Below are 27710 nucleotides of genomic sequence, written 5' to 3'. Positions count from 1 at the left end.
AATTCTCACTCTTCAGTGTTACATTAGTTCCAAAGCAGAGCTTGTTTCAGTCATGTTTTTTTGTTAGCATTTACACTCATGGGAAAAGGCTTTTGTTCACAAATGTGTTTCAAGGAAGAACTGTACCTTCATGAGGTGCAGGTTTTCATGACCAACAACACTGCAAAGACACATTCCTTCTCTCTGAAACATTTCAGCTACTCAAAGAAGACAGAAACAGTTCCTTGGGACTGCATGACTAAGTTATGAAAAGTGAACAATCACTCTGGATTAGTCTGGTTTCTACAAAGAAATTAAGTAATGAAATTTTTTCACTCTAATTAAGCAGTGATCACTATGAATATTCAGACAAAGCAGGATAGATTCTTTCATGTGCTGTTATTAGCAAGAAAGGCTAATTTAGTCTTGCTTAAGGTAGGCAAAAATAAGCTGTTGAACTCTGGTAGTAATACAAAACTATTTTGTGATCCAATAGGTACAGGAATATAACACTGAATATTATTCACTTATCTTTGAAGCAAACAAAACTTTTGTAGTCTACTATTAAACTAATTTCTCTGCTCAGTAGTTAACATGTCAAATGTTCACACTGGACCTTAAAATTAGTTAGAAAGCCAGGAGTATATCAGCATTTGCAGCATAAAACTGTCTTCTCTTTGATCATTCAAGCTTTCCATCACTCTAGGTGGTCCTAACTAATAAGGAACTGTGATCCTCTTCACTACTTGATTCCAGTAGCCACACAACAGACCACATGCAGTTAATGCTTGCCATTAGTGTTTCAGTCAAATACCAACACTTATCTACAGATTTATGATCCTTTTAATTACATATTTATAAATCATGTCACTATATGTATGGGAAAAATGTCACTTTTAAGGATTTGAAGATTCTGCATCTTTTTGTTTGGGAAACTTTTTCACCTCAAGACAAAAAACTGTGCAAGTTTTTAAATGTATCTGATATGAGTTATTTGTGCATTGATATGTGTTATTGAGCACGGGCACTGCTCTATGTTCCACACGAACATGAACTCTGGTTTTCTCCAGATATTTATATGAAGTTCTTTGTATAAGAATCTGGTTTACAAATCTGACATACCTGTGCAATGCCCAAACTGTCAGCATTCAATCCCATTTCTGTTCTTCAGCAGCTCTTGTCTGCCAGGTTATGGATGCTGAGCACTAACAGCTCTACTTGCTTTTTGTGCTGTGAACTCTGAAAAACGTACCTGCAGAGAAGGAAGGGGCAGCTCAGAATTAAGCACTTGCTTCTGGTAACACACTTTTCCCAGGCAGTTATTCCATAATGAGTTTAATATGATTCTGAATCTTTGAACAATGATGATTGCACACAGAACACCAGTTAACGTGTCCTGACCCAGTAAAGGAGAAACTGTGGCCACAGGATAAGAGTCCCATGGAGCAGATAACCAGGTGTGGGCAGAGATGTATGTGTGTCTTGTTTAGGTATTAGGGTTTAATGACAAATTAGAAGGGCTGATAATAAAATTCTTGTCATGCAGCTTCCTTCTCAATGGAGTTAAAAGCAGCTTTAACCAGGCAAATCCTCCTCAAATGTCTATCCTGTGTATATATAGAAAAAAAATCTGTTAAATTTGAGATTTTTGAGAATGAAGACATTGCTGAAGGGAAACTTTGTTTTGTAACTATCTCTATAAAACTTTAGGCTCTGTCTTGCTTTGATTCTATTTTGTTTGGCTGACCTCATAATCTTAGAAAATACATGTTTGTGATTGGGTCATGGTCAGGTATGTAAGTTAAAGCAAGCCCTTGTAATGCATAAATAATTCCTGTTTTAGAGGTTTATGGCAGTAACCCCCTCTTCCCAAATCTTGTGCAGGCAGGAATTTATGCCACAATCTTCCCTGGATATAAATGATTTGCAGCTTAAAGGACAGTAATTGGATCCTGTTGTAATGTCTACAGCACCTACTCCCAGCCCACTTATTCCTTTGGGATACCTGCTTAGGTGGATTATCTGACAGTGGGTTTTTCTGGGGCTGAATGTCTCATGCAGAGTGCCAGCAATCTGAAGCTCTGAGCACTAATTGTAAGCACTAGTAAGCTGAAAAAAAGAAATTAAAAATTTGACCTTTTTAGTTTCACTGCTGTACATAGTCCCATAATTCCACACACTCCTTAGAGTTTGGGTTAACCCCCCACTGGCAGCTATATGCTAGTGAAACATACAGATTTGAGACCTTAATTTCTTCCATTTTAATATAGAAGTGTAAATTTTAAATAGTTGTGAAAGATATGGACTTAAAAGAGGGAAGATGTCTGCTCTAAGAGAGGAATAACACAATGGGTTTGCTCTGAGCTGCCTGGGATCATTTAAAACCAATGAATTAAAAATCAGATAGTTGGTGAGGGCTATAATTTACACTACAGAGGTGATAAAGTCTTTTGTGTTCCTATTTGCAAAGAAAGTATTAAACTACAGTGATTTTTGATTTTTTCCTTCCCACCAGGGAGAAATGTGAAACTCAATTTTACCCCCAATTGGTAAGGTGCTAATTTGTCTGACAAGTTGTTGGAATCCCAGCATGTTTGAGGTATCCTTGATGTATCAACACCTTCATGCTGAATGAAGGATGCCTTTAATGTGTAAATGTTTAGTACATATCCTTTATCTCATTAGCCAAGAACAATACCAACCACACACAGGCAAGAAGGGTCAGAAGCAAGCTCCAGTCAGAGAGAAAAATCTTTTATGTTCTAATTAAATGAGCAAACATTTGGAATACAACTCTTTTGCAAATAGTTTATCAAAAAATACACTTGAAATTCACAGCCTAACTCGAGTTCTAAAGCCCTGGTGAGTCTAATATCAAATGATATTAGATTTGAATCCAAGTACCATCACTGATGTCTCCAAGTTCTTCTTACTGCATCAATATCACAAATTATTAAGATTAGTAGAAGAAAAGCAGTTGTTAATAAATCCAGCAAGGTATACTTCTCCAAGCTATGTATGTTAGTCTAAACCTTCATAAGTTATACATAAATTTAGAAATTTAGCTTCATTTACCCTTTTGTGGATATGAAAAGTTTTCTAGGGAGAGCTGAAGGGTGCTGGTGAGGTGAAGTGAGTTCTTTGCTGGATGTCTGTGGGACTTACCTGATTGTGAGATGAGAAAAGGGATGGCTCTGGCTGAGGATGTGGAGGATGTGTTCACACACAATCACAGCATTCTCCTCCCTGGCTCTGCTTCAGGGGGTGCCTCTTGTTCTCTCTGCACCAAAGCATAAGGTGAACATGGGTCCACGGGGACAAGCACAGAACTTCTGCTCCGTTTGGAGCCCTTGGAGGTGGACACCTGTCCTGCTCAGCCTTTGCTGTGGTCCTTGCCAGCATTCCCTTCCCTGCAGGCCACGTGGGCTCACTGGTGTGCTGCAAACTTGTGGCTGCACGTGAGAGATAAGAGAGACTCTTTTCACTTCTATATCTCCACATTACATTACATCAGTCACATGTTTGTCAGTTCAGTTCCAATTGAGCTCTGGTCCTGTGTATGGGCTCATTCCTTCTTTCTGCTTTTCTTTTCCAGAGGCTGATCCCTTTGAACTGCTGAAACCTGATGACTTGCAATCAATAGTCTGTGAAACGATAAGGTCAGCAGTGAGAAGATTCAGATTTTCTGCCTCTAAACGCAGACTGGAACACTGAGGTGAGTCTGACCTGAGCTCATTGCCTGATAGGAGAATGGAGTGGGAGGAAAGGGATACAAAGTACCTGGAGACATGGAGAGCTGTTAATACAGTGTCCATCCTCTTCACATAGACAGCTGGGGGAAATACACTGTGTAAACTTACAATAGATGTGACTGACAAATGTCAGATTCTTGTTAAATGTTAAGCACTGGTGGATCCTGAGACTGGAATTCTAAGCCCCATATGGTACCATGCAACCCTACAAAAATATCAAGAGCATTTACAAGCCCAGTCTTAAGAGCAGTTTTTCCAATCAAGGTAAAGTAGGAGTTTAGGCTATTTTGTTTGTTTAATTGGTTGGTTTTTTGGTTAGCTTCTTTTTTATTTTTTATTTGTGTAGTTTTACAAATACAAGAATATTATATTTATTTTTATCTGGGGAAACATAAATTTGCAAGACTTGAATGAATGACAGAAGTGTTATAGGGTGACATGCTTTGATATGAAATGCAAGTTTGGATTCAGTTCTTGATAGACACTAAATTGAGGCTTCTCAGCTGGATCTCAAAATACAGCTGGTATAGGAGCTTTAAACAATTTGGGAGACTTCTATGCAGATGAACACATTGTATGGGCTGTACACAGCAGTTACCCTGTAGTCTAACCTGTCCCAAGTGGATAAATACTGGCTCATAGATCCATTTAATTTGGTTTCCATGTGTAAAGCAGGACCTCACAGAGGCTCAATTGCACCCAAGTTTATGTTACACTCCCAAAAGAAAACAAATACAAGGATGAAGCATTTAATTGCTGAAATGATGCAAAGGGAGAGATTTCCCCCAAATTTTGACAAACTGGCCTAAGTATGATCTCAAAGAGCACTGAGATATTCAGATATCACACAGACAGTTATATTCACATAAACATATTCTGCTGTTCTTTAACTAAATAACAGAGAATATATTTGTGGATATATTCACACATAGACAAAAATAAGAGGGATTTGTCCAGTATATGACCAGGCCTGGGCTAACAGCACCCCACTGAGAATAGCAGTAGGGTCAGTGGGTGAGTGGCAGAACAGTGTGGGGATGGTTTCATGGGGCCAGCCCACAGGCACTGCAGAGCCTGGGTTAGAAGGCATGGTGAGCTATTCATAGTCAAGAACTTGCAGAGTACTTAGCCCTTAGAGAAAAGAAAGAAAATGCTTTTTTGACTAAAGGATTGAAGCTTCTTTTGTGCTTTGAAGCTGTCACCTCATGAGCAGTTTGTCTGAAATTACTGCTGGAGTGATTACAAGAGTGTGGCAAAGATTCCAAGTTCACAAGACAAACCCTGCAGGAACCAGCCACAGCAGCTGTGTGTTTCTGTGGCTGGCTGGTGAAAGCTCTCTGGATTAGTCAGCTTGTGTAAATACTCATGATCATGAAGTTGCTGTAGGCTTTACATAACTTCACTGTATTAGTCTCCAATTCATGTATCTACTACTAAAACAATTTTCTAAGTACTGTTAAATATTTTCCTTGTATTTGTGTCTGGAACTCAAGTCCAACAAGCTGCAAGAATCAGCCAGTCCTGACAAGGTTCAATTTCTGCCTGAAATTATTAGTTGGCATAAATTTGAAAAAAAAAAGCCTATTGTAAATGAGGTTTTTTTATTTGAGAGTGACCAAAACAAGTCACAGGAAGAAACATAACAAATAAGCAAAGACAGAAAGAAAAGGCTAAGAAGACAGAGCAGGTATGTCAACACATTTTGCATGGACACTTTTGACTTTCTTGCTATATTCATTTACTTTGTCACACAGTTTCATGTCACAGTAGAAGTAATCTTAGCAGGAGTAAAATTCTGTCACTGACATAAAACAACAGGGATGAGATTTACATATTTTGCTTCAAGGTATGTGCCTGTACTGAAAACAGTGAGACTTGGAGAAACTTGAATATACTTGCAGATCTCGTGACTGTTCTGTTCAAACACAATTTTTCGACGCTACAGATAAAGCTCTGGGTTTTTTTTAAGGTGGTGATCACAGAGCACTTGTCTACTCCTAATTGACAGAAGTAAACATTAATTTCAGATCTGAACCCAGCCCTCAGATACCTACATATTTCTTGGTGCCAATATTGAAAAAAATTGCAGGAGTGTGTGTGCAGAATTGGGAAATCAGACCTGGGTCCTTGGAATTGCTCCTGGGCCATAAGCATATGCAAAGCAGAGCACTGCTGGTTTCCTCTGGCTCATTTCTAGTTTTGGGATCCCAGTAGTTGATGCTAAATGCAAACCCCTCAGTGCTGACCCCTCCTACATTTCCATTTGCAGCTGCACATTCCGAATGCTGTGAAAGCAGATCTCAGAACACGGTGTGATCTGCAAGCATATACATGATACATGAGCCACAGTAATTGTTCAGGTTTGCAGTGGGAAACACAGACAGCTCACAAAAAATCCATATTTTGAAATGAAATTGTGAAGACATATGAAAAGATAAAAGAGCGTCTTGACTTCTGTGAAGCATTTTGCCCCCAATACCAAAATGCCACTGCCTGCACAAAGGCACAAAATTTATTGTCCTTATCTCTCATTAAGGATGTTTGCCTGCATGATGTTGGGATCAGCTGTAGGTGGGACAAAAATCACACTTATCCCAGATCTATATTCTACCCCAGTGCTGCCGGGAAGGTCTGGCAAAGTCTCTCTCTGTTTCTGGACATTTTCCATTGAAGCGTCAATGGTGCAAGTTCAGGTAACAACTGTTTGCAATGCTGAAAATGCTGCCAATGAGAGCTGGATGAGCTTTCTAGCTGCTCCAGCTGTTTTCTCCATCAGGTTCCTGGCAGCCTCATGGGGTGCACTGGCATGTTCATGTGGCACTGGGTGCATGGTGGTGCTGGGACTCTGAGCAATGCTGCAGAATCCATGTTCTGCTCCTGAATGTGTCTCCTCAGCTCCTTGCTCTTCCCACACAGCAGACACTGGATTACAAATAATGTCTTCCCTCTCTTTTCCTTTCCCATTGTACAGGCACGTGCATATATTTAACATCAGCTTCACTAACTATAAGCCTTAGTACTATTATATTTTCCTACCTTAAGGAAACTTATTCATGGTTAACTGAATCTTCAGCTGATTTAGAGCACTGCAATTCATTTACTCAGCAGCGTATTTAAGACTGTACCCCCCGGGTGGTTATTTTTTTTCCCTACCAAAGTTCCCAGGGCACAGAGGGTCATTTTCAAGGCTTGTATCTATCTAAGGCATTTGAAGGTCAAGCCCAAGTGGTCTTCAGAACTGCTTTGAATCCTGAAATCAAATTCTTCCAAAACTGGTATCTCCTGGTAAGGAAACAATCTGCTGGATGTGGATTAAACAGATGTCTGAATGAGTGGCCTTTTTCTGTAGGGTTCGTCCTTGGGAGCAAACAGGGTGACTTTTGTACTCCTGGAGACTGGGTTTAGGAGAAAATCTTTTTACTAGAGAAACCAATAAAAGGTATCACAAATTTTCCCCCAGCATAAAAAAAGGCTTCTGGCAACTGAGGCAGAGCCTTACTAGTGTTGAACAGATCCACTGGTGATTTTAATTCATTTCAAACTGAAACTTCATGTGTGGGAACAATACTCCAAGTACAGGATTTTGTTTCCATTTTTCTAAGGGGAAACCTGGATGGAACTTAGGAGATAAACCAGAACCTGACTGCTTGGCACTGATGCCAGATTTTTACGAAGTGACAGCTTTTCCTTAGGCACGTAAATGAAATAAGGGACAGCTAAAAGCTTCCACTACCCTGAGCTCCTCATGACACTTGTGGACAAGCCTCTTTCAAATCTCTAAAATTTCAGAACATTTTACAAAAGTTTTGCCAATGACCTATAAAGACCAAAAGGGAGCTGGGCAAGAGCTGAGCCTGTGAGCAGCATACAGACCCTCCCTTCTCACTCCCTCCATTCTGTTCTGGTCCCCCCTGGCACAGAGGAACTGCTCTGGTTTCTCAGGGACAGCATTTGATTGTTAAATTAATTTCTCACAGGGGCTTTTCCCTCTTTTCCAGGCTTCTTCAAAATGACAGGCAGAACCAAAATCCCATTCGATTAAAAGCAAGTAAAAAAGGGAGATGAACTCCTAGCAAACAAACAAGAACAGTTTGAAATTTTGACTTAAAAAGCACGGCAGTATTTTACCAGCAAGGACTGAATTCATTAACACTACCTTATTTGTGCTGCCATTAAGAGTTTTTCACTGTAACTGTTCAAAAGCATTTTTAGAACCCGCTGTTTTACTGCTTTGAAATAGTTCTACCCAGGAGTGAATCTTTGCATTTATTTTCAAAACAATCAATTCTTCCATGTGTAAGACTTCATGCAAGTCCAGTCTTCAAAGACAAAAAATACCAGGCTTCCTTATTATAAACCACTTTCCTCTTCTATTCCTCATCTCCTCCCACATTTCCTTTTCTTATTTGTTGTCCAGCAGCAGTTCCTATGGCCATGGGCTGGGGTAACATGCACATGCATGCCCTTGTACACACACATGAATAGGCTCCAAAAATACAGATCAGTACCTTTTAACTCCCCTATAAATTCTCAACTATTTTTGTTTCTCCATATCTTCTCCTCTTATTTTTATATTTCCTTTCCTTTTCATCTGCCCACTTTCTCTGCTAGTATTTTATAATGCTGTTCAATGCTTTGATATTCTGAATTCAGGGTTTACTTCAGTTCTGAGCTGCTCTCATTGCCAGTGCATCTTGACACTGAGCACTGTCACTGCTTTTTGTGGTGCCAGAGCCACAGGCAGAAGCCTGTAACCTCCACAATGTTATCCTTAAACCATTTTGACTCAAACAGGTCCAAATTTAGACTGTTATTTTAGTATGACAACTGAGACCTGATCTGTAAGACCATTAAGAACATGTTGGATGTTGGAGCTGGGGTAAAAAGCATGCTTCTGTTCTGAAAAGTGGGAGTCCCACCACAGCAGGTTCCTGTGGAAACACAAATTGAGATGGGCTCAACCACCTCAGCACCTCTGACAGCCCTTTAAGCCTCTTTTTGTGACTTTTGCACACATGTGTTACACAGCTATGTGGGTTAATAATGTGAATAGACAGGAAGCAAGACACATTAATGCCGTGTCAACAGTGTGGTTCCCATCACTTCCTTGGCAAAGCCCTGTGCACACTGACAATCTGACAAACACGTCCAGCTCAGGGGAAGGTTCCTGTCCTAAATGCTTCTGTACCTTTCCAACACTCTGGTTTAGAGCTGCAGTCTCTATGCTGAAGCAAGCTGCAAAAACAATGAAGAAATAATTTAGCGGGATTTAAACAAAGAACAGAGGAAAAATTAATGTGGAAAACCTAAATGTGGCTGGGGATGTCATCACAGCCCAAGGCAGGGGGTGTCGCAGCCTCCCCCTTGAGTAGGGCATATGAGAGACTTGAGCGGGCGCAGGTGTGTGACAGCAGGTAATGTTTTCAAGCGAGGATAAGGAACTCGCGGTAAATTCTGAGGGAATGGCTTTCCCCTGCCCTAGATCAGAGGCTGCAGGGTCAGTAGGGCTGTTGGCAGCTCTGGAAGGCGCTCAGCACAGCAGCAGCACACGGCGGGGCGGGCGGCAGGGATGGATCGTTCCCCGCAGCGCGGCCCGCGGGCACGGGCCATGGCGCCGCCTCGGCCGCCACCTCGCGGCCAGCGCCGGAACTGCGGCCGGCGGCGGCAGCCATCGACCGCGATCACAGAACCACAGCGGGGCCCGAGTCACGGAGAGCACCCCGAGCTGCGGCTCCTCTTCGTGCCAACGGCGAGTTAAATCCCCTTTTAACTTCATTTTAACAATGTGGGCACGTTGGGCATGCTTTAATAGACCGGGATACTTTGACACCAAATAAGGTAAGACTAAGGTAAAGCATTATTTCTTAATCTCTTTTGTCACTCGTTGCTCTCATCCCGACCTCAGAAAGGTACTAAAAGTGTGAGGCAGGGAACCCTGCGTGCATTTCTAAGAACAGGCTTTGTTACTTCGAAATGTTAATAGAAAAACAAGTAAAATAACAAACTACATCTGCTGCATCTCAGTTGTTAAACTGCTGCTGTCAGTCAGTGTAATTCCCACCAGCTAACAATAAAAATGTTTTGACATCCAATCTCATACACACTTCAACAATAGTTACCTAACAGGAATTTTCTACTATGGAAGTATTTCTTTCTCCACTCTCTTAGAATCATGAAAATGTTGATGTGCTACAAAGTCCTGTTATAAAGGGCACCCTGTCAGGGACAGCAGTCACCAGAGCAGCTCTGTAAATTGTGCTGTACAGAGCAGTCACGTACAATACAACTGTTATATTTCATACTAAAAACCAGCTTATCACCACGGACAGGCAGCTTTAGTTTCTTTTAAAAATGCCATCAAACCAGACAGTGCTTGTAATTGGGAATTTAGTGTCTCCTAGTTCTTTGGCTAGTTAAGCTTCGGTCAGGCTGTACCCTGAGTAAACACGGAGAAGGTTTCCTTTGGGCAGTTGCAGAACTAAGGGGTGCCCAGCTTATGCTTAGCTCCACAGTCATTAACAGCACCCAGCACAAACAGAGTCTGACAACTCCTCCGTTCCCAGCTCCAGAAGGCAACTGAAACCACAGCAGCCTTGAGTCACTTGAGCTGCATTTGCAAAGCAGCTGGACTGTGCAGAGGAGCTCTGCTGATCCAGGCTCTCCACCACACTTCTGCTTGCAAAAGTCAGGCAGGGATGTGGTTTTATTTCTACTTGGAAGGGATCTGTAAGTGATTTGAAGGTTCAGAGTTCAGGGCTGGTTTGGAAAAACACCCATCGGGCTGCAATGCCTGCAGGGGAGCTGTCTGATTTGGTAGGGTGTCTCTGGGTATTTCTGGCATTTCACCTCCTGACTGAAGTCAGGAAAACTCAAAGAAAGAATATGGAAAAATACATGGAAACTAGTTTTCTAATGTTTAGTCAAAGGTAGAAGTCAGTTCTTGTTTCACCCAGCCTCTTTGAATTAGAAAACATTCAGTGTCGTTTCCTTTCAAATATTAGATAAGCTGCACAAATGGTTGCCCAAGAATCAGGACCGTGACTAATTCTTGTTCATTAGATGTGCAACATAAATAACTACTTGTTTCACTACTGATTAATTACAGTGAGATGCCTCCAGCTCTGTTACATGTGTCCAGAGCTGCTTCCACACTGCCTCCTTGGAGTAAATCTGTGTCATCATTCTGCAGACTCTTGCCACTGAGAGGAAACAGGAAAGGCTGGGTGCCAAGGGCATCTGGCTCAGCAACTCTGGCTCTTGGGGATTTAAGAAGAGAAGGGGGTGATTTAAGAAGAGCTCCAGGGGGTGAGATACAGAAAAAGTCAATAGTTCTGTTACTGGCATAGTACCCCCTGTCCAAGGTACAATTCCCACATGGCTTTCCTAGGCCATCACATTGCAAATACTTCTGGGGAGTTCTGTAATTTGCCTCAGCAGTGTACACAAACATTTCTTAATGCATGACTTTCATACTGTCTGCCTGCTTCCAGGATTTTCACTGGGTCACTGCATTGGTGCTGATGCATTCCCTGGGGCTGCACACATGTTGCCACGCAGCCAAAGGGAAGGGAAACCTTGCTATTTCAGGTCGAGTTGATTACAGGTTTTTGACTGAAAGATGCTTTTTCTTTTTTTAAAGAAAACACTGAGTCACAAAAACTTAAACTTACAATTTAAATGGATTGATTTTGAGGGGAAAGTTTACCACATGGGGTGGTATTTCTGTATATAGCAAAAAAGGAATTTTTCCATGACTGGGGCATTTGTGTGTGGGTGCCCTGTAGCCAGCAAAGTGCAGTGAGTTGTGAAATAACACTCCCTGAGCCTGAGAGGGAATCAAGCAGGGCAACAGTTTGGCCCTACTTTGCAGAGTAGTTTCTGTCTTTGGGTTGTGGTGTCAGTGTACTCTGCCAATCAATGGGTCAAGGAGAAAACCTCCTAGGCCAGCATTTAGAACAGCTGGGTGAGATAGGAGCAGTTACACATCCAAGCCAGACACAGGAATGACCTGTGCACAGATATCTCCCATGCAATGAGCCAAAGGGTGATGCTACTCTTTGTTCAGCATGACATAGAGGCAAACTCAAAGGCCTCAACTATTTTTTTTTTTTTTTGATGCAGTCTTCCTTGTTTTTTTTCTACCCCAATGTAACAGAGATGAATAGACTTAAAAATGGGGATATCTATTTATAATCTCATTTTTCCCTACCTCTGTATCGCCTGATTTTATATGTTCCTGTGCTTTCCTGTGCATTGAAAGGACTAATTTTGTTTAATTTCAAAACTGAAGCTGGTGGGAATCAAGGATGGCCTGAAAGTAGTTGTGTTAACAGAAAGTAGTGCTGTGAGGTCAGGGGAAAGTGCAGGACCTGAGTGCTCAAAATACCATCAGCTACGTCATGAAAACAGATGTGCTCTGCAGCTCCTTTCTGTGTGTGGGGAATGGGCTCAAGATCAGGGTCTACTCTGAACAGCTCAGCAAAGGTTTTTGTCCTGTTCTTCTACTTCCTACCTTTCCTTTCAGAAGGGAACCTACTTTGTTTGGTTTTTTCTTTTCCCTCTCCCCACTTGGTTTTCTGATCACTGTGGAAAACTCTCTGAAGTTAGTGTACAGAAATTCTGCCTGGTTTAAAAAAAACTCCTAAACACCAAAGAGCCCAAACTGTCCTCATTTCCTCTATTTAAACCACATGTTGAATTATAACCACTTAAGTACGAGGAAAACAAAAACATATTCCACTGTGTTCTAGGAAAGCTCTGAATGGATGGCATTTTTATCAAGGTTTTCTGTGCCCTATCCAGACACCCAAAAAATTGTGCTGTACATCAGATTTAAAGTGAGCTGTTTTATTATGTGTCCAGAAGTGACTGCATCAATGGCAGCGTGCACAGCTTGTAGTCCCTGCCTCAGGATTCAAGGCTGAAGCTCTGGAGTGTGTTTTTGGGTGGCAGAGAATGGCTGGTAAGGTTTCAAGATTCAGAATTGTTATCAGCCATTTCTAGTGCATTTTGAAGCTGCACAGGACGAGCTCTTGAGCTTCAGGTAGCAGCAATACAAAGTGCTCCTATGTTTTCTCATACACTCAAAATTAATGTGAATTTCCACCCTAGTCTTCCTCTTGGGTTTGGGGCTGTCATTGTCCCCAGAAGGACTACTTGCAGATGTACCCGTCTTTTGTTAATTTGGTTGGGGTTCAAGTTTGTACTTGAATTTGATTTTAATTCAAATCTAACCTTGCATTCTGCAATTTTTACTTTTTCTAATAAAAAAATTACAGATAATGTAACAAAAAACCAGGAAGAAAAGGTCTAGTTTGCAGAGAAAAAGTTTCCTGATGCCAGAGAAGTGAGGGAGCCTGACAGCTTAACTTGTGGTGTTCATTCTTGCAGAGCTAAATTACACAGTGAACAAATGTCTTATTTTCTCTGTGACTCCACCTCTTTCGGGCATCCTGCCTGTCCCCACCCCTTACACTTGTCTGCATGTCTTAATGGCAGTATTCATGCAGCTGGTAATTTATGTGTCTGAGAGATAAGATTTACACAGAGCGTTCCCTTCAGTTATACAGAAAATTTGAGATTCAAGTATGTATGTGATTTGTCAGGTCCCACACTTCAACATAAAAATCATAAACACCTTTAGGGCTGGACTTGAATGAGAGAAATTTTAAAAGGAATAATTTCAACTACAAGTTAGTTCTTAGGTCCTCACTTTACACCTAGTTACAGAAGTTTGTCTTCAAAAGAAATACAATGCCTATTGTAACATAAGCACAGAGTCATCTGGCTGTGAGTGGGGCAGTTTGGTGTTGTGCTCTGGAAGAACGATGGAGCCGATCCTGTTACTGAAATCTCCTTGATTCTCTTGGTGTCTGGTGTCATAAACACGAATTGTTAATTTCATATTACTCATAACAGGCACACTGTGAATGTTTGCAGAGTTTATAGGGGATCAGTTACAAATGTGATTATACCAGCCATTCCTCAGGACTGACACCAGTTTCAAATTAGAAGCTGACAGGCCTCACCTGCTCCAGAGTTCACTGGCAGGTCACCTTCTTGTCATTTTGGCTATCCCCCCATCAAAATGACACCTGTGTTCATAAAGGGACAGCAGGGACTCGAAGTTGTTAGAATTGTTGCAGAATAAGAATAAAATGTCATCTACTCCAATAATGTAGTGCTCAACTTTGGCCTTTCAGACAGCTTGATGCTTGCAGCCCCTGACAATGTTTCCAGCTACAAGAATAGCTGGATCCAAGGGTCAGCAGTTGTTCCCTCTTCTCCTCGTGGATGTGAAGCATTCAGCTCAGCCCAGGCCACAGCGCACTGACAAGCCCAGAAAGAAGCAAAGAGCTTGTAAAGTGCCTTTGCTTTTTTTCATGCAGGACAATACATGTAGATAAACAAACATTCCTTACAGACGCTGGCGCTACACATCCATATTTTTAAACACAATGTGTGAAAAACGAAAGGTAAACATTTAACATGTTAAACAACTAGATTAAAAAATGAAACTTTTTTTCAATTTTTGAAACCTATTTCTTCATAATAGAATATTTTTCACATTCACTCAATTTAATGGAAGGGAGCTAGCTAGGTCAGTCCAATTCTTGTACCCTTAAATTTCTCAAAAATAGGAAAATAGACTGCATCTTCAAATACAGACCTAGGGATTACCTGTCATTAAAAAATAGAAATATCAGATCCCAACAGTGTCAGACTTTGCTGGTTAAAGACTGGGGCTCTCTTGGATTCCAAGTGTGGTAAATAATTATCTAATGTATGTGTGCCAGGTATTGAACTGTGATACTGCTGTCTTCCTAAGGCTTGGCTTTTCCAGGAAGTGAAGGAAATGCAGGTGTATATAATCCCACTGAAGTTACCTGGCACATTGTGAGCAGAGAGGAAGGTCTCTGAGCTGGGGGATGTTACAAGCTCTTGTAAGGCTGCTGGGAAAAGAGCACAAACATACTTGTTAAGGGAGATGGTAGGCAGGGATAAACAAGATGTTGAATTACACTGTTTGTTTTCCTCTCCCTAAACAAAACCTTTATTTTTGGCCTTTTATTTGTGGCTAGCAGAGCTGTAAGGATATTCACTTATCATAGTTGCCATCATTCTCTGAAATCTGTCCTTGGCTTTATTTTTTGGACCTAGAAATATAATAGTATTGGCATTTTATCTATATTAACTAAACATAAAACCAGATTCCTCATGGTGTAAACAAGCATGACTTCAGGAAAGCAATGCCGATTCAAGCCACCTGAGTGTCTGATTCTTAATATAACAGGGACCATGCTACAAGAAAGTGAACAGAAGCAAACATTTGTTATAGAAACGCATGTCACCAACAAAGACTCCCCCCACAGCATTCAGCAGGGAAAAAAAATATAGCTAAGGTAGATTTACAGAAGCCACCACTTTTCTTTTAATGATTTGGATATTGATCATTTTTAATCTTCTTCTCAGAACAACCAGGAGATCTATTACAGCTTGAGCCAGCCATGAAAAGCAGGTCCGTTCTTTAACCTGCCCCAATTCACTTGGACATATTTTATATCTCCAGGGATTCAGCCACGAAGTCCATTAGAGCATCAGATGCAGTGAGGTCAAATCAATTGTCCATACTGCAGACAAGGTAACCATCATTTACTGTAATTCTCCCCCGTCATGGTAGAGGAGAGGAAAGGTTAAAAGCTGTATTACCATGAGGCTGTCTCATCTATCTTTCAGTATATTGGTAATACCTAAACATTGCTTAAAGAACTGAATGTACAATCTTAAATCTGGGCTAAACTGGATTTAATGGTTAGATTGCCAAATCAACAAATTTGCTAATGATTTTTTTTCAGGTAGGAGCAGAAAAAAAGAACACTTTTAAAACAAAATGCAAAACCCTTTAAATATATTGCCACATCTGACACAGCACATCCAGTGCTATAATGGTTCATCTCAGGATGCCCTGAATGAGTGATATTTATCCTTCCCCATATGTAGATATATTTACCTATGAAGTAATTTGCTGTCATCCCTTTAAACTAGAGATGCTATGGCGGACCAAAAACAAAAGAGGAAGTAAATTCAGGATGTATATTTTGCACTGTAAATCAAGTCCTTATGTGTTTGCACTCCAGGATGGGCAATAATAATTGACTGAAGCAATCACTGCTGTGGGAAAACAAACGTGCTGGCCATGTCGCATCTGAAGGTCAGGCCTGATGACACAGTGAGCACCTGAACTCTCACTGACTCCCGGGGAGCGGCGGGTGCCGAGCACCTCCCGGAGCCCTCCTGACAGGGACAGATTTACGCGGCCGCTGGGGCTGGGATGAGGATGCTGCCCGCTCCCACCTCCCGCTGCCGGCTCTGCCGACTCGTTTATTTCCATTACGGGGCCATGGCAGCCCTGACTCCTGCGCTCCGTGTGGTAACTGCAGGACAGCGGGGAGAAAAATGCGCTTCTGTGTTCCTCCTCCCTGGAAGCACTGCACCGTGGCCCTGACTAATGTCACAGGGGCTCCCTGCATGCCAGGGACCCCTGTCCTACCTGTGAGAGCTCAAGCACCGTGGCCAGGCCCTTGTAGGAATCCTCTCTCGAAGTGGGAAGTGATAGTGAAGCTCAGATTTATTTACTTGCCTGTTTGCCTTTTCTAGGTTAATCTTTTCTTTTTCCCTGGATTTCTTTAATCCTGAGATTTTTTTTTAAGTAAGTGATTGAATGAAGGAGCTTTTGAAATTTTCCATATTTCAGAAATCTTTTCACAGCTGTAGAAATGAGTGAATTTATTCGTGTTTCAGAAGCTGACTTGCTGAGCAAACATACCCATGTATGGGAAACAGAGCCAAAGTAGTAAGAAGGTAGTTAAGCACTGTTATTCTGGTATAAGTACATCAAATGTATTTCTGTGGCTGACATACATTCATGATATTCTTCATGGTAGAAAATGTGATGAATGTAGTAGGAGTAAGAGTTGGTGTAGGTTGCAAATTATTAAATATTTTTATTATGAAGCATATTTTTAAGATCTTAGTAAGGTTTTAAAGCCCTGCACAGTAAATTTTAACTTCAGATAATGTGGGTATTCAGTAACTGTAAAAGGAACTAGCAAAAGTTTTGTGTGTGCTGAAGGAAAGATAAATGTACTTTAGATTAGGTGTTACATACCATTCACTTAACTACTTTTCTGCTCCTTCTTTTTATCTTAACACAGAGTTTGTGTGGGACCTTTTCCTCAGTTTATGTTATACTATCACCTCTGAATTCATCCTTCTGAATGTCTCTTCCCAGATCCTCTGCTAATGCTCACAAAAGTGCAGATTGGAGTTGTCATTCAATAAAAGTAATGCCAGTCTTAAAAAAATTAGGCATTAAATTAGGTAACGTTTTGTTCATTTTAATATAGAAACTCAGAAATAATGGGTATTTAAATCTAAGAAGAAATAATTTGATCCAAGTCTGGAAAGAAATGAAAGATTGGAAAGTTGCTTTACTTTGTAATAGCTCAAATGTAGGGCTGCATGCAGCTTGCATGGTCTGGTGGGTTCCTTGATCTGGAACACTCTCAGATAACTCTCAGCTGAGTAGTTCCCTCTCTGCTGGCACATATTCTGCAATGCTAATTCAGAGAAGGGTCCACTGGGTTATTTAACTGAAACCAGAGGCTCAGAAAGATCAGACAAGCTTTGCTGTTCTTTGGCTTCAATGGATATCACAGCCCTGACTGAAAGAGCACTGAACTTAATAGAAAGGCTTTGGATCTGGAAAAATGCTTACTGAAATCATTGAAAGAGCTTTAACTCCAGCAGTTAACACTTCATCCTGGCCCTTTTCTCAGTAGAACAAAAATTGGCTCTGCAATGCCCAGTCATGTTTCTCAGATCAATATGACAAACTAAGGGATGTGTATTTACTATCTGCTCTGTTATCACCACATGTCAGATCAGACTTTTGAAAAATAACCCTTCGATTTTACAATAGTTCTACCCTGTGCAGCAAACAAGTGTATTTTAAAGGAAATCTGTTTAGGAAAATCACTAAGGAATTCCTCAAGAATTATATATAGCTCTTAGTTGACAGACTTCCTTAAAGAACTCCTTTTTCTATGCATACAGTAATTAAAATAAAAGTTGTCTTTTGAGTATTTGATGTTGGCATGTTACATTTAGTTTAATTTTCTCCAAATGCTAAAGAGGTTGTGACATTTATGGGGAAGTAGTTAGGTCTTGTGAACATGAGAGAGGGTTAGAGTCTCTGAATTTGCCACAAGGTAAAATAGTCAAGAGGTCTTTCCTGGTCACTCTGTGGGGCTGTAGGAATTGCCTGCTTGTTGCATCAGCAGTCATTGCCCTGAAGTGGAGCTGGTGGCATGACAGCTGTGGAGGTACAGACGACATCGGGGGGGGCTTTGGGGATGAAATTCTCCTTTAAGTAACCAAAAAAGATGCCTCTGATTACAAAAACTGGTGCCATTAGGCTGAACTGCTCTGGAAGCAAGCAGGAGCAGAAGAGGAGTGTTTGAGAGCCAGTGTCACCCTGGGTGCAGCCCAGCTGTGGCACAGCACCACTGCTTCGTGTCTGAGAGGAAACAGGAGAGCTCTAGCAGGAGGTTACCAAAGGAGCTCCTCCTGTTAAAATTGAAATAGTTATTCATGAACAGCATCTTACATCTGTATAAAAATGTTTCCTACAGTGCTATAGGCTGCCAGAGAAAACTGTAGGGCCTTTTTTCCTTTCCTTCTCTTTTCTTTAATAGGGTGATAATTAGTAAGTGTAGATTGCCTGGCCTGGTGTTTCTTGGCATGTACAGATAAAGCAAAACTAACTGAAAAGCTTTGGAGTTTCTCTTCACATAAGCATGCATTTTTCTGCCATGTGCTGAATCCCCTCCTACTCTTTCCAGTTTACAACATATGATTCTCCAATATGTCACTGTGAAGTCTCATTTATAACAACTCATCCATTAGTATTTTCTGTCTGAACCTCTTGACTTAGGTGCTCTCTGATGTCCAAACTGGGTGAACCACAGAAAAAAGCTGGGGCACTTGTGCTTTTGTGAGGTTATTTAAACCTTCTGGGTCTGGAATTACAGATAAAAAAGATGAAAAATTCAAACTGGATATACAGTTCTACTTTCTGCAGATTTCCCAGTGTTCACTACTTGAAAAAGGCCCTGGTGCTTGTGACCAGATGGAAAACAACCAGCTTAAAACAGAACACACATACAAAACAAACCAAAGTGATTAATTAAGCCTTTTGGTATTTGCTTTGGATTTGGATTTTGGGCTGAAAATTGTTGTAAAAGCTTTTCAAAAGCTGAAGGAAAGGTACGGCAACCAGTGAGGGGAGTTCTTGCTTTACAAAGATCCATCTGCCTTGACTACAGGTCTGTTATTAACTGCCTTAAATGATGATTATTTGTCCAAACCAGCAAAACTATGTGAAAATGTATTGAAATGAAACACTGCCTTGAAACAGCTCCTGCTTTTACAAGTTCATTTTGAACCAATCTGCCAGATCAATTCAAGGATGAAATTCAGCAAGATTTCGAGAAACAAGAAAGCACTAGAAATATTTCCATCAATTAGAAGAAAAAAACCTATACAATATTGTCCTGAATGTCCTGATTTTCAGCCCTGAGTTTAGTGTTACTGCTAGCTGAGTGGAAATCTGAATGAGAAGTTGGCTTTTAGAAAAGAGAATTTAACTAATTTATTTTCATTACTGAAGCTGAGGAAAATGCAAGCTATGTGACAAGGAAAAAGTTATATTATTGGAACAGGAAACATTTATGTAAAAAAAGAAAAGGTAAAACATAGGAAAACCCACAGAAATTAGATGGTTTTTAAATATATATTTTTAACCATGCAAGATATCCCTTTCAGCACAGCATGGGATGTAGCATTAATCTTATTTGTCTGCGATTTAAAAAACTATTTCCTCATAGGAGGACTTTGTTACATTACCTCATTTTTACCCACAGAAGCCAAACTACTGATTTTTTGGAGATTGTAAGCCATAAATTCTTTTCTATGACAATTAGTTCATTACTAATCTTGACCGTGTGTCCAATGAACTAATGAAGAACTTTAATAATGAAAAGCACCTCATAAATCATTTACAACAAGCCAGAAGAAACATTGAGTATTTGTAAATATGACTTCTCTTTGCAGGATTTGTCCCTCTTTTAGTTTTTCTTCCTGAATGCTTGCTACAATTATCTTTAAATCTCCATGAAAGAGACCAAAGAAAAGGGAAATCAGGTTTGTTTTAATATTAGTCATCTTACTAATGGATATCCTATAGCTTGCCCTTTTTTCCACTTCCTCTTACCTATTCCTTTCATAACTCAGCCAGACAGACTCTTAAATACCCTTTAATTTGAGCCAATGGGTCTTACAAATGTAATTTATGCAGGACTTGATGATTTAAATGGAAAAAACCCCAAGTCTTGTGCTTTTAGAAAATGTAAATCTGTCTGGATCTCATTAAGGAAGGTTCTTGACTACAGGAGAAACTCTCCTAATTTTTTATTTTTTTTTATTTTTAAATTTTTTTTGAAAGCCATAAATTTATTAATGAGATTCAGATCTTCTTTAAAAAAGAAAAACTAAAACCAACCAAACTTTGAAATGATGGTTTTATCAGTTGGTTTGTGTCCAGCAGCCTCAGCCAAAACCTTGCCAGAGGTGGCATGCAGGATGCTGTCAGCAGGGACATGCCATGATGACCTCTCTGTCAAGACAGAGCAACAGTGCAAACAGTGCTCAACACAGGAATTCAGGGATCAGTGCATTTATCTTAACCCTGACTCTGAGAAACTTCTACAAATCTTAAAAAAACCCTCAAGTACCAATGGTTGAAAAGGGGAGCTAAGTATAAATCCTTGTCACTTTTCTGGTACTGTATGGCAATTAAAACATGACAACTTTGCCTCAGCCATAATATCTCAGAAATCCTAGGAGAATGAAGGGGGAAAGCAGCCTGCCTCCACTTGTGAGCAGCTGAGGCTGGCTGATGGCAAACAGCTCATGTGTTAATTCGTGGCTGAAGCCCTCCTGATGCAGGTTGACAAGTTGTTTATTACTGGGGCTGTAACTTGAGGAGAGATAAGCATTCTCTACTACCAGCATAAATTTCTGTGAAGGTCCTAAATGCAAACTTGTATTGGTGGCTAAGTTTCATTTTTCCAAAAGGGAGTGCCAGTGTTTCTGTGAAAGATTCTATATGAGGGACAGGCTTACTTAATTTTATAATTTTGTGAACTCCACCAGTGTCTACTCCTTTTCTTTCAAATCTGGGATAAGGACATCAGATAATATGGTTTTCTTTTTGCTTTATCCTGTTCTGTCTTGCAAAGATTATGCTGGTGTGCTTGAGGTGCTCCTATTGATATTTCAGATCTCTCAAGACAGAGACTGCACCATATAGTGCTGGACATACCTGACACCTCCTCTGGAAGGAGACAGATTTTCTTTTTAAGGAATTTTACTGTTTCAATGGAGAGAAGTTCTGGGAAACTTCTTTAACCTGAAGGTTCTAAAAAGATTCAAGCCACATTCTACTTGTTTCCACTTCTTGCTGTGTTCAGTGTATTACAACTGCATGCGAAATGTTCAAAAAGGATACCTAGTTCACTTATAATAATTTAAAACTTAGCTCACCAGGTCTGATTCACATACCTGCTAGCTTGGAAATAAAAAATGAGCAATGTCTTATTTTTAAGCCAATTATGGAAATTAGATATGGTTTCTGCCTTGTTTCTGCTTCTAGTCTTGAGTGTGTGGGGGGGAGAGGATGAGAACACGACAAAGACATCTACAAAGAGAAGTGGAATATTTCCTTGAGACCCAAACAGAAATAATTTACTCCTAGTGTGTATCTTTAAGTGGCTTAGTTGATGCCCTATTTACTGCACACAAATCTGGAGGCACCCCGGTTGATGACTGTGATCAGAGGTTTTATGAAAAAAGCAGGACTTTATTTTCCCCCAGAGGTTCCCTGCTGATATCCCTGCTGGGCCTTGCAGCACTGTGCTTGTACCCTGCTGGAATCTTTCTCCAGGGGTAACTGGGAGACACTGAGAGAGTGGGGAACTGGGATGGCCTTGAAATTAAGCTGTGCCTCCTCTCTTGTCCTTTTTTACCCACTTGATCACATCAGCTTCTGGTTTTAAAATGACACATTTTAGGGCAGTGTTTAAAAACCCTGCAGTAAGTAAATGAATAAATAAATAAATGAATAAATAAATAAATAACATTTTCTATATATTTCTATTTAGTACTATGTTTAAAGAGATAAAAAAACCCCCATGAACATCATACTGACAGAAGACTTCCTCTATCTCCATCTCTTTTCAACTTAAGCACCCGAATTATTGGAGGACAATACATTAATCAGACAAGGCACAAGCCAGAATTCTATGTAGCATGATCACTTTTGGGGTAAAATTTAGCTAGACTGCCTAAAAACGCTTATTGGTCTCTATGGATTTGTGCTGAATTTATTTAATACAAAGTGTAATATAAAAAGCCCTTTCTGCAGTTAATTAGCCTCCAGGTTATTGCAGGCCCCATGGCATTATATTTGAGTTGTCATTGCTACTTGCAAAGATCAGCAAGTATTTAATTCTTGTGTTACACAAAGTAGATTCCCTATGCTTATCTGGCTAGTGTTAATTCATTGTTTCCAGACTCTATTTTTCATTTTCTTCTTGGCTGTTAAAGATGGTGCTAGAGATGAGGAACTTTGCTGAAAGCAGATGTATTACACTGAGACAGTACCAGTTTAAATTACGCAGAACTAAACTTGAAGGTTCCTCCAGAACTATGTTATTGTAACTGGTGGCAAGATTTGTTCCTGTTATATAAAAAAATAAAACAAAGAGGGTTCATTCAGACTCCTTTGGGATATGGTAGATCTAATCTTATTAATTATTCCTTTTTTCTAAGGAGAAAACATCAGGTTTCCTCCACTTGATAATTCTGTTTTCTCAGAAAACATCTGCACATGTTCCAATACCCAGCTAGCCCTGGCAGGAACTCTTTAGTGGTTAAAGAAGTGGCAGAAGGTTAAATCATCTGACTTTGATGTGATGTTGATTGTTTATCCTTAGTGTACAGTAATATCTTAAAAAAACCAAAGCAAAGTGGGTGTATTCATTACTGGCCAAACACAGCTGACAAGTTAAGGAATATGTGACGCCCCTCAGCTGAGACCAAAGTGCTTCATTTTAATGGAGATTACGGTAAGAACCAAATGAAGTTGTCTGAGGGAAATGATGTCTCCTGAGCCTTTCTTCTGGTTTGGCCACAAGTTAATAACACAACCAGCACTTAACAACAAAATGCAGGACTGTATTATCTCCTAGCAAATGCCAGTCATGGGCAATCCAAACAGGTCAATTACTAGCAAATCTCCAAAGATCTCCTGAAACCTCAGAAGAGTTAGAGATGCCAAGAAAATGTCTAGATGCACAGAGACACAGGAACAGAAATAGGGCACAAACCAATTTGCAGAAATGGAACTTAACCCTTAGAGGGAAGAACCCAGCCTGCTACATATTCATTTCCACTTCATTAAATATTTATGGTGAGACATGCATGTAATGTGATTCTGCATTATGGAAAAAGCACAAACGGAATCTGTGCTGTTTCAGTCATTTAACCTATTTTTTTCAATCTTTCTGTATCTTGCAGGTATCATGGGCAAATGTGGGGTTTTCTGCCACTGACACGTTAGACATTTGGAAATGAATATGTTCTCTTGAATAATCCTAAATCAGCACACCCAAAACAGCATGTAGAGGCCAGTGACAGCCTATTCTTCAGCTCAATAGCATGGCTACGACTTATTAATATTAATGAAACCTGCACACAAGCATGTGGGGATAATTGACCCCATTAAATTCCATTTACTCATGAGCTACTTTGTAAGGTTTGCCCCTTAGATATTGTAGTTTTTATCAAAGATAAAAGTTGGAACTGCATGCATGCCAACAAAAGACTATTTCAGAAGTAGCTTTGTGGGAAACAAAACAAAACAAAACCTCAAGAAAAATGAAGTACCACAATGTTTTCATCCAAACTTTCAACAGCTAATGAAAACAACCTTATCTTTGCTTTAAACCTATATTGGGACAGGACATCAAAATCCTTTAGGAGATGAAGGCATCAGCCTGTGTCTATCTTTTTGGGGATCTCTACTTATTTTTTTATTTGCAGGACTTTGCGGTGAGCTGGGCGAACATAGGAAGGGTGAGCAGTATTTCAAACACGTACCTGGAGATCTGGATCCATTCCAGGCCAGGATGGACAGGACTCTGAGCAGCCTGATACAACTGAAGATGTCCCTTCAGGCTACTTTCCAACCCAGACCGTTCTGTGATTTTATGGTTTAATTTTTTTTCTCTTAAATTCTGGGAATTTTGCCTTAACTGAGTTTTCTTTCATGCTTTTTCTATTATTTTCCTGAGAAAGGGGTTAAAACAAGATAGTCAATCTGGCCAAGAATATCTGATAACTTTCAGCTGATATTTTCTTTAAAAGAATTAGCCCATGATATGAAATGTTATGTACAACTATAATCTAACACCGCCAGACACATCAAGATATAATACTTGTGTTAGAAGTTGCCATTAGTTTTGCCATAACTACTGTTTTGTAGTAGATATTATTCAGAATAATTTCCCTGACAGTAATTTTATAGTTTCTTGGTAATGATCTCAAACCTCTGTACAAATCTCATGAGATCAAATCTTGCACAACAGGAGCACTCAGACAACATAAGTGGTTGCATACTTGATACTTTGTAGACAGAAATTAGCATTTTTACAGTCTTAGCACACCTTTAAAATCCCCTAGTTCAGGGCTGCTGGGCACTTGAAAAAAGGTCCAGAATCACGTTTGGTGTCCCCAGACCTGAACTGGGTGTACACAAGACCGTGTCTCCACCAGCTCCAGGCTAACATGCTGCTTGTTGCACCAGAGCAGAATGAATAATCTCCAGACATGAGTTACTGGCACAATTAAGGCCAGAGCACAGCTGACTGACATCGGGAACAAAAGACCTTTGGCAAAGCTTCCAGTGCAAAAGCACAGAGAGGAAATTCGCTCTTGGCACTGAGCACTCGCAAGTACAAGCAGGACGAACTGCTGATTAACAAGCTCAGACTCTCAGACCAAATTCCAAAGGATGAACAACGGCAGTAACATTCTGTTATGTCTCTCTACAGCATGAAAGCAATTTTTCATTACATTAGAATCCATAGGCAACTCCAGCAGTACATTTTCACAGTCTAATTGATACATATGAGGTTTGGCTTGCAGCCTTCAAAAGAATCAGAAGTGCAGAGAATTTTGTACCATCCAACAAGAAAAGCAAAGTTCTGTAATATTAGTTATAGGTGCAGTAGATTTTGATGGCTCTAACACCTGTCTAAGGCAGGCAGGACACAGTTGTGCCTTGGACAGTGCAAAGTGAACTGGGCTGCTGGGGTTTCCTCATAAAAATGAACATGCTAATCCCTCCATGGGGCTCTAGCAGGTTTGGGGGCATGATTTCTTCTACAACAGTCAGGTCAACCCCTCTGAGGAACATATTTTTCCCCACATTAACTTGATTCTTTCTATAACTTCTACCAGTTTGTTTGCTGCAGCACTTCTGGTTTACTGGTCCCAAGGTCGCAGTGTCACCTCTGAGCCTTTATCACATATTTTCATCTTTTTCCTTGCCTGTGGTAGTGAGGTCAGTGCAAATAATTGATTATACTGAGCTATTACTGGTTATTTCATATTTGAGGGAATCCTGTCTGTTCCAAGTGAACATTTTTTTGACACTTTGATCTGATGCAGTCCTGCAGATACTTTTGGTCTCATATAGGAACCTCAGTGTCCTCCCTTACTGATTATTGACGCAAAAGGCATATTTGGGTTTCCTGCAATGGCTTTCTCTTCCAGAGAAATGGCTCCTGTTGCACCTCTGTCATGTGTTGGCACCATCAGTTTACCAATTACTTTCTAGGCTGAAGTAAGTGAATGCAGTTATTAGGTTTGTATGTTTAGCCAGTCACTCTTCAAACTGCTGTGGGCCTATTTACAGTGGTTTCAGTTAACTTCTCCAAGTCAACTCTCATATCTACTTTTCTCCATAGAATAGAACTTACTTTTTGAAGGATGACTTTTTTCTCCTGATAACTGTGTTCTCTGCTCTTTAGACATGGTAACTATATTTGATATTTGAAGAGAATATTTAATGGTATACATTTAAACTGGACCTTTATTGTGCCTTTAAGCAGACTCCACATGGATTGTGCTAGCTGTGGGGCTTTTTTTTACTTAACTTTGTAATTTTAAGGTAAATTGCTGCCAAGCCTGGTATTTTTTTACTTTAAACCACCTGTGAGGATTTGAATTGGAGAATGACAATGTCAGGACATACTTCTTTTCCTTACACTTAGACAGTTGGCAGCTTAGCTCTGCTGAACGTACATGACCAGTAAGAGGCCCTGGCATTCAGGTAGGTCAGTGCCTTACCTCAGCTCTGACTCCTCAGGGGAGCTCTTAGAGCACCTCTGCAGAGACAAGTGGTTGGTACACACTGTAGTAAGTGGCACACAATGCCATCCTCTTCTCTGGCAGCTGTGAGAGAACCCTCCAAGGAACAGCCCAGGGCCATGGAAGGGCTGTGCACAAGGGCACAATCTCTGGCTGAAGAAGCTGCAGACAAAAATATTACCTTAGTTCCCCACTTTTCAAGTCCTGGGAGAAACAGTAATTTAGTCCTTTGGTGAACCACACTATGCCAGGAGAGGGTTTTCTGAACTCCATGCTTTTCTATCACACTTGACCTGCTACTTGAGTAACACAGTGTGGCATTATCTGATTTCTTCAGTGCTTACAGCAAAATGACTTCATAATAAAAGCATTCCCATTCTCCTATACAACTTCAGATTTTGCCACAGTGTTATGTTTCTAATAATGAAAAACATGGCTTATTTCAGATGATAAAGTAGCCATAAATAAAGAGCTCACAGGAGCAGGCTGACAAATAAACTTTTTATATGTTGGGTATGTATGGGGATGTAGTTTGTGGTGACAGCACATTGCTCAGAAAAGCAGGTCATATGCTGCTTCCTATTATACCAGTGTCAACCCAGAGAATTTCCATTGTCTGTATTTCAACCAGTTCAACTAAGATAAAGATCTCTGCACAGGATTTCATAGCCTTTTTGCCACTGCAGAGTATTATTAAAAAAAGAAAGTACTGTAGGGGTCAAATTACTTTCAATATTGTTTGTGATAATAAACGCACTACAAATGGTTGTGTTTCATCCATTAATCACAATAAAAGCATAAAAAGGCTGAAATAGATTTCAGCAAGGTATCATGCCCTTCTCTTGCAACGTTTTGAAATTTAGGCATGTGGTACAAGGCAATGCCTCTCCCTGTGACTGTCACTGGAAACCAGACACTTCAGGGTAAGCATTGCCATTTTAGGTTGCGTAATGATAAGATAAGCATCAAGTCCTCTCTCCTTAGACTACTTGTAGTAAGAGGAAACTAAGATGAAATAACTGAAATGACAATAGAGAGGATGGTTCAGAGGGACAAGTGAACAGGTATTCAAAAAGCATCATGCCCTGTACCCAAGAACATGAAGAAGAAAAGGGGAATCTCTGTGCAGGGCTGGGCTGGCAGAATGCACACAGCTCTGAGCCCAGAGTGGTTCCCAGCCTCTGCCCCTGCTAATCTCTGGATCTGAGTAACAGGGGCAGATGTGCTGGGGGCAGATGTGCTCCAGCAACGGGGCATTGCTGGCCTGGGCTGGCTGCACTCAGCAGCCCTGGTCAGGGCTGTGATCCCAGAAGTTGTCCTGACCTGGAGGGGAAAAGGAAGTGTTAAATGTGCCACAGGTTGGAGAGGCACAGCAGGTGTTGCTTGAGCCTGGGAGTGATGCTCCAGCCAGCCAGAGCCCTGTGA

The 27710-nt window shown here is 40.5% G+C and overlaps 1 protein-coding gene across 2 annotated transcripts in view; it reads left to right on the top strand.

The window, feature by feature from the left end:
* The window catches only part of ZNF281 (zinc finger protein 281), a 320112-nt gene that overhangs the window by 233699 nt on the left and 58703 nt on the right, over positions 1–27710 (top strand). For both annotated transcript variants that reach the window (XM_064427963.1, XM_064427962.1), the window contains one exon: positions 3575–3694. The gene's annotated coding sequence lies outside the window, so the exon portion shown is untranslated. The remainder of the gene's footprint in view (positions 1–3574; positions 3695–27710) is intronic.

The sequence above is a fragment of the Passer domesticus genome, chromosome 7 (assembly GCF_036417665.1).
Source record: "Passer domesticus isolate bPasDom1 chromosome 7, bPasDom1.hap1, whole genome shotgun sequence".
In the NCBI taxonomy this organism is placed as follows: domain Eukaryota; kingdom Metazoa; phylum Chordata; class Aves; order Passeriformes; family Passeridae; genus Passer; species Passer domesticus.
Note: the sequence above shows the minus strand (reverse complement) of the source record. Positions and strands in the feature narration are given on the sequence as shown.